General features: G+C 44.3%; 1 protein-coding gene across 1 annotated transcript in view; it reads left to right on the top strand.

Annotated features, from left to right (window-relative positions):
* The first annotated feature begins 230 nt into the window (after window positions 1-230).
* Akap13 (A-kinase anchoring protein 13) overlaps window positions 231-7791 on the top strand; it is a 291723-nt gene continuing 284162 nt past the window's right edge. Inside the window, exon 1 of the mRNA XM_032895110.1 lies at window positions 231-392. The gene's annotated coding sequence lies outside the window, so the exon portion shown is untranslated. The remainder of the gene's footprint in view (window positions 393-7791) is intronic.

The following is a 7791-nucleotide window of genomic DNA, read 5'->3' as shown; positions in this document are numbered from 1 at the left end:
CCTGGCAGCAGTGGCGGTCAACCTCATCGTTCCTTAGCAACCGGAGCCAACTGCCAAGAAGCGTTCCTATTGGCTTCACAGAATGTGAAGGGCAGTCTAGTTGTCCAATCGAAACTTTGAGGCTTGGCTTGTTGCCCCGCCTATCCCCGATCCGCAGGCGGCGCATGCGCGGGTGGGCAGGGCTGTGTGCAGGGCGGTCGCGGAGCCGGAGCTGCTGCTGCTGCTGCTGCTGCTGCTGCTAAGCGCTTGGGATCGGTCGAGACCGCGGTGCTTGCTCCTTGCTCCAGCCGTCACCGCCGCCGTCGAGGGAGCGGCCGCCTATTGTCCTTCTCCGCCGCCAAGGCGCGGAGCTGCTCCGGCTCGGCCCGCGGGGGAGCCCGGGGAGCCGCACGGTGAGAGCGCAACTTAGTTGAAGGAGTTGAGGGAAGTTTGGGCGTCTGAGGAGGGGGCGCGCGCGCAGCCGCCCCTCCCCCTCGGCTGCCCTCGGCCGCGCGCGCGAGCTGCGGGACGCGGGGGCGCGCGGGCGCGACGCGGGTGGCGGACCCTTCTCCATAGCATGGGCAGCCAGGGGTGGGTGGCGCGGCCGCGGATCCCGGCCTCCTTGGACCCTCGTTCCCTTGCAGCCCGCTTCTGTGGCGCCTGGTGCGACTCTCCTCTGAGAGACGGCTGCTCGGTGGGGCGCGCCGCTCGGACGGAGTGTGCGGCCAAGGGAACGAGCAGCTCCCCGGGGCAGTCGAGCAGGGTAAACACTGCGCGTCCCGGTCGCCTTTGGGGGCTTTTCCGGGCTTTCTCGGGGGTTGGGGGGGGGGCGCGGTCGGCGCCCGGGGAACGGTGGTGCATTCGGCTGCTCCGCCACCGAGCCCTAGTGCAAGTACTTTGAGAACTAGCGAATCGCTGCTTTTCTTAAGTAGGCTCGCTGACACTTAACTGGGGTGTGAGACATACCCTCATTTTATTTCTCACTAAGAAAGTGTCTATCTTTCAGCTGAAATACTGGGTCACATTACGTTTCTAGACTCTACTGTGAACTCAGGAGTTAACAATGAAAATGGATTGAGCAATCTTTTAGTGTTTCAGTCTTTGCTTTCCCACTTAATAATGAAGTTATTTTGAGGGTGTATTGCCTTGGGCAGGTTTACAAAGTGATGTGCCTTGTTTTTTTGTTTTTCTTGTTACCACCCTCATTTTGTCCTATCCGTTTGATTTCCAGAAACCACTTATTTTTTCCCCCCTAAACCTTTGGATTGCCCCTGGTCAGGGGAATCGCTCCAGTTCTTGAAAGGTCATTCATTGTCTGTAACAAAGTTCCTGTCAGTCGAGATGACTCTGAGATAAACTAGTGTCACTTTTGTACACCTTCATCTCTTGGGGACTTACAAACTGTTTTAAGCACTTGCCTTCGCAAGTTTTCGGTGGAGTCATTCCACTGCACTTCGTTGACTGGCACTTGAGCTGTTTTAGTTCCGAGAGAGGAACTAGCTTAAGTATCATTCATACTAAACACAATGGCCCCGTCATTTCATGTTAATTTCAGTTGTATTTCTATGACATCTGTTAAACTTAAATTTTTCTTTGAAGGCTCCTGCAAATGGCATTTTGCTTTGTTTTCTATATGAGTAACATGGAGAAATGGTGTTTGGGTTTTCTGTTTTGTTTTTGTTTTTTCTTTACATGAAATCCAGCTTCGTTTACCCGATGAGACCAAGGGAAAATATTCTGAAGGCACAGTGATTCAGGACTCAAAATCTTTGTGCCTAATTTTCCTTTCCGGGGTGGGTGTGGTGAGCCAAGGAGGTGGACAGAAGTTGAAGTTATTGGATGGTTATATAATATAAACAAATACTGCTCACAGAGTGACCAGGATACCAGTTGCTTTCCTTCTCTGGACTGTGATAACTTGTTACACAGGCTTTTGTTCTACCATTCCTTAGAATTTATTTGCTTCACTAAATGGTAACTATATGGAGCATAAATGATCTTTTCTAGTCTTTTTACTCCTTAAGGACTGTGATGGGCAGTATTTTACTGTGCTCTGTTTTTTTTTTTTTTTTTTTTTTTTTTTCTAGAAAAGTCTTTCCACACAGTTGGTGTTTAGCTTTTGTTTGATTTGGGCGAAGCGATTTTTTACTGGCTAGGTGATAGTGTACACAGGAGAGACCCATTAATTCTGGGGCTTTTATACAAAATGATAATTAGCTTGCACTTCGGTGGTGAAATTTCTTTACTTTGACTTTAAGTCTCTCTTGAGATAGGGTCTCACTATGTAGCTCAGACTGGTCTTAAACTCACAGAGATCTACCTGACTCCTGAATGTTGGAATTAAGAGCCTGGTCTCTCTTTGTGTGTGTGTGTGTGTGTGTGTGTGTGTGTGTGTGTGTGTGTGTGTGTCTGTGTGTCTGTGTGTCTGTGTCTGTGTCTGTCAGGGTTTGCCTTGTGTATACTAGCTTTGAGCTCAAGACTTCCTTGCCTCAAGTTTCCTTAGGGCTGGATAACATGTGTGTATCACTTTCCCCAGCTTTAAACTTAACTTTTTAATGCTGATTTGTTCTTGAAAATAACTGGGGTTTTAAAGAGTATGCTGTGGGGGTTGGGGATTTAGCTCAGTGGTAGAGCACTTGCCTAGCAAGTGCAAGGCCCCTAGCTCCAAAAAAAAAGAAAAGAAAAAAAAAAGATTATGCTGTGGATTTCCAAAATAAATAAATAAATAAGAAAACAAAAAAGAAAAGAATAAACAAATATTGCAGTTTTGAAATCCACCCCTCACGCTCTCCTTGCTGAGACTCTCAAACTGCTGAACAGATTGGTTCATGGCTCTTCCATTCCTTTATTGTGAAATTGGGAGGGAGCATAGTTTAGAAGAAATTCACAGTTTAGAGTTATGTAAATTTGAGTCCGAATCCTCACCTTTCCTTCGACAGTTTCGAAGCCTTGAGCACATCACTTAACTCCGGAGCTTGTTTCTTTCCTTGTAAGGGGTAGCAATATTACACATTCTTAGGCTTAGGAATGCATGAAACGGTCTAAGAGACTTAATACCCTGTCCAATATTCTGCTTCCTGGAGGTGACTAAAATGATAATTTTGATGTGGTTTTACATGGCCTTTAAAAAGTGTTTTTAAAGTGATGTTTCTGGATAGAAGATGGTTCAGAGGGTAAAGACACTTGCCACCAAGCCTGGTGACCCAAGTTCAGGTCTCACACCCCCGCATAGTAGAGGGAGAGAACCAACTCTTGAAAGTTGTCCTCTGACCACCACATTCATACTGTGACACTTAATTTAACCCCTACCCTAAAGATACAAATAAATGTAAAAGATGTTATCTGAACACAAGGATGAGAGAAGCAATACTGTTTCATCACCTATTGGCCTCCGTTTGAGTGGGATTCCAGGTGGCTTGGTAGGAAAGAAATCTGTACAACTGTATAGTGTGACAAGAGAGAGATTGTTTTCAGCACTAGCAAGAGTGTGTCTGAGTTAGTCAGTGTTCTGTTACTGTGCTGAGATGCCATGACCATGACAACCCTTACAAAGGAAAGCATTTAATTGGGACTTGCATACAGTTTCAGAGATTGAGTCCATGGCCATCATGGAATGGGGCGTGGCAACATGTAGGCAGAAATAGTGCTGGAGAGATAGCTGGAAGTTCTACACATGGATCCTCAGGCAACAGAAAGAGAGAGCTTCTAGGTCTGGCTTGTGTTTCTGAAACCTCAGAGCCTACCGCCCAGTGACATAATTCCTCCAATGAGACCATGCCCTCCCACAACAAAGCCACACCCCATGACCATCCATATAGCCCCAGTGCCTAATAAGGCCACACCCCCTAACCTTTCAAATAGTGCCACTGCCTGAGGAGCAAGCATTCACATCTATGAACCTATGGGGGCAATCTCATTCAGACCACCATAGTGTCTAAGTTAGAGTCGCTTTCACTTTTCCTTTGTTTTACTTCAGTCTCGAAAATAATATGTGTGGCTTTATGACATCTCTCAGGTTTGCTGAAGATGGAACTGATGGAGTGTTAGCAGAATACACAGTTTAGAGACAAGCACACCACTCATTTGCTTTTTCAAGTGCCACTATTTACAGAAAGAAGCAGTTGTACCAACTTAGTTCAGAATGTTTAAAGTGCCATAGTAGATAAGTCTTAGAACTGTTTACCTGATCAAACTTAAAGATTGTAGGTATAAACATCCCTGACCAAGCTGCACAGTCAAGCTCTTTGATGCTTGCTTCTCTTAAAGTCGGTCCTGAGCTATAGTCAATACTGATAAGGACGAATATCCACATGGAGTGATTGTCCCTGTGTTGCATGGCCTGCCTAGCTTACTGATTTTGGGAAGAGAGAAGGAAGCTGTTTGTAGGAAGAAGTCTGTTTCACGCACATGTCCTCATATTTACAGTTTTCTAGCCCGAGTTTGTGCTGATAGGGCCACTGCGAGTAGATCAAACCCATTTTATCAGTCTTTGCTGAGAGGTTGGACTGGCAGATCCAGTACTGATGAAATACTGTGCTTGTCCAAATTCTGTGTTGGGTAATGGGGTGCTTTCCCCCCCACTTCAGAACTGTATCTTGGTATGTTTACATGGTGTGGATAGTGAGTGAAAGAAGGGAAAGGGGGTGAAGTGTTTGCTCTTGCAACCATGGTGTAGGCTTCTTGTAAGAATTTTTATGTTCTGATCATAAGTCTACTCTTGATCATAGAGTTAGTCCCCACCACCCAAAATAATGAATTATTCTTGAAAGGTTAAGAATTAATTACCGTGGCACACTTTTGGTCTTTTTAACTTGAGATGACAACGTTCGGAAAAACCCTTAGAGTTAAAGATGGAGTTTTGCAGAAGCAGAGGATGGTTCTCTCATGTCAGTCTCTACTAAAAGCACAAGGTATATAGCCGCATGCACACACTGCCACTTATCGGCAGTCTGATCTTGAGTAAGCCATTTCATCTTTCTCAGACTTGGTATCCTTGCTTATTACAGCCCCATCCCCCCCAGTGTTATCCCGCCAGCTAAATGCTACTGCTGTGAGAAACACAGGCCAGAAAGCACCATATCTTGTGGTGCTGCAGTTTCAATGATCAGTTCCTGGTATGGATAAAATGTAAATCCCAGCCCCAAAGGGGAAACTTGCCACAAGCTTCTCTGTAATTCCCCTAGGGAAGCAGATAAAATATTATAAGATGTCTACCCTCCTCCTTGCCTGGAAAAGCTGACCTGTTTGCATTTTCTCTCTGGTTCTTTTCACATTTTCTTTTACCAAATATGTATCAGGGATTACTGGTTAAACTAGCTTTTGGTTCAGCATGCTTGTTGTTAGGTGCAAATTACTGTCTACTCAGCAGCTGATCTGGGCTGCCAGGGCTTAATGTCAGGTGAGGCCATGATAAACAGTGAACAAAGAATGGTAGAATGTTCGAAAAAGACCACAAAGGAGGTCAGTGTAGCTGCTGTTGCCTACCCTGATTTTCATACTTAAAATTTAAGATTTGTTTACTCAGTTTTCTGTGCTAGATGCACTTTATTTTACCCTCATTCCTTATTTATTTCTCAACAGCCCTCTCGGGGAAAACAAGCAAACAAGAAATCTTGAGAATGGAATTATTAACCCATTTTTACGATAAGAAAAGGTTTCTGAAGTTACTTGACAGTGACCGTGTGGCTAGCTAGTAGGCCTTTATGCCATTATTATTGATCAGTTACTATGATTATTATTATTATGACACAGAGGTCAGACTTTTCCATCTCGTTGATATTGTCATGAAAATTTCAAATACGCTCTAAAACAAATCAAGTTTGCGAAGGTTATTATAGAATGCAATGAAACACACCCATTTTAAGGACAGAGTTTAGTGAGTTTGCGACAAAGTATCCTTGCCTGTAACTCTCAGCAGAGTCGAAACAGAACGTTACTACCATTTTCAATGTAGAACTTTACTACCATTTTCAATGCTCATCTCCTGCCCACTTTTCCATAGGCAGCTCCTAGGGTACTATGTTTTGGGCACTGTGGTGGTGTCCTCTTAGCCAGCCTGCCTGTTTTCATAAATAAGGTTTTCACGGGATGCAGCCACACCCAGCTTGTCTCTGGCTGCTTTGGAGCTCCAGTTGCAGCTTAGAGTGGTTAATAACTAACAAGATACAGTTATTCACATCTAATTTAAACAGTACTGTCTCTTTCAACATATATTTTATTTCAACCTTCATTCATTTGAAAAAAGTTACTGAGGGGCTGGGTAGTGTCTCCTTGGTAAAGTGCTTAATGTGGCAAGCTTGAGTGTCAGGTATAACACTATGCGTTTGTAATCTGAAGGCTGAGGTGGAGGATCCCCAAGGCTTCCTAGCCAGCTAGTCTAGCCAGTCTGTGAGTTCTAGGCTCACCGAGTGACTCCGCCTCAAGGAATAAGGTGGAGAGCGGTGAGAGGAAGAGTGCCCACATCCACCTGCCATCCATACTCATTTGTGCCAGCACAAGGGTCCTTGTATAGATGTGCACACCACACCCAGATTCGAGCTAGGGAAAATCAGGCTTCACACAATACATTGTTACTATGTCTTTAGTCTACCATGGGTTTCATTCTTTTAAGAAATACCCTTTACATTTATTCAAATTCACTGACTTTAGTGTATAATGTCTTCTACATTTTCACAGATGTATATATTCATCTAACCATTGCTTGAATTAGAATAGTACCTTTGTCCTTCCAGATTTCATCTGAATCCTTTTGTAGTTAATTTGGTTTTTCACTCCTTGTTTTTCAGAATCCATTAATCTGTTTTCTGTGTCCATGAGGTTTGTTTGTTCGCTTGTTTCTTTTGTTGTTGATGATGATTCCTTTTAAGATCATTTATGGTTAGGAATATAGGTCAATTGTTGTGTGTCTAGAATATACAAAAGCCTAGGTTCGATCCCTAGTAAGAGATAACTTGGAATATGGTGGTGAGTGCCCATAATCCCTGTACTTGGAGTGAGATGGTGTGAAGGCAAGAAGACCGGGAATTTGAGGTCATCTCAAGGGTGGCCTGGACTATATGAGACTTGTCTCAAGCCATTGTGTGTGTGTGTGTGTGTGTGTGTGTGTGTTTTAGTTTGTCAACTGGACATAAACTAGAAGTGAAATCATCTCTGAAGTATTAGGAACCTTTGGTTCAGAGTGGCCAAGCCTGCTCTCAAACTTGGTAATATTTAAGAGTTTCCCAAGTAGGACTGGTTTTAGCAGCATGTAAGCTGCAGTATTTAGAAGGCCATGCACCACGCAGCAGAATCAGAGTCCGGGAAGAGGCCTGGAGAGGTTGTTGGTGAAGATGTAGCCTCAGCTAGAGTGAAGACAGTGACAGACCTGGAGTGGAGCTGGTCTGAGCTTCTGAGACAAACTGTGTTTCTAAGGCAGAACCCAAGAAATAGAGCTGCCTGAGCCTCTGGAGCCCAGATGAGGGTCCTGGGTGTTAGACACTGAACCACTGGACTTTGGTTTACGCGTGGTCATAAATGTGCCCTGGCTCTTCCATCGTGGAATAAGAAAGTATATACATTAGTTTTTATTTTACAGGATTCCACAATTGAGAGGATTTTGAATCGTGAAGACTGTGGAACTTATGTACTGTTTTATATTGTATAATTAAGACAAACTTGAGATGAGCTCTTGGGTTGTTTTAGAATCTGAAATATATCAACCTTAACTTTGGTTTTCAGAAGTATTCCTTGTTCCAGCTGATGGCTACGCTGAAGGTGGTGGGTGGGCATTTGAGAGACTTTGTAAACCTGACTTTTCTATTACTTAGGGATCAC

Source organism: Rattus rattus, chromosome 2, assembly GCF_011064425.1.
Source record: "Rattus rattus isolate New Zealand chromosome 2, Rrattus_CSIRO_v1, whole genome shotgun sequence".
Classification (NCBI taxonomy): domain Eukaryota; kingdom Metazoa; phylum Chordata; class Mammalia; order Rodentia; family Muridae; genus Rattus; species Rattus rattus.
Note: the sequence above shows the minus strand (reverse complement) of the source record. Positions and strands in the feature narration are given on the sequence as shown.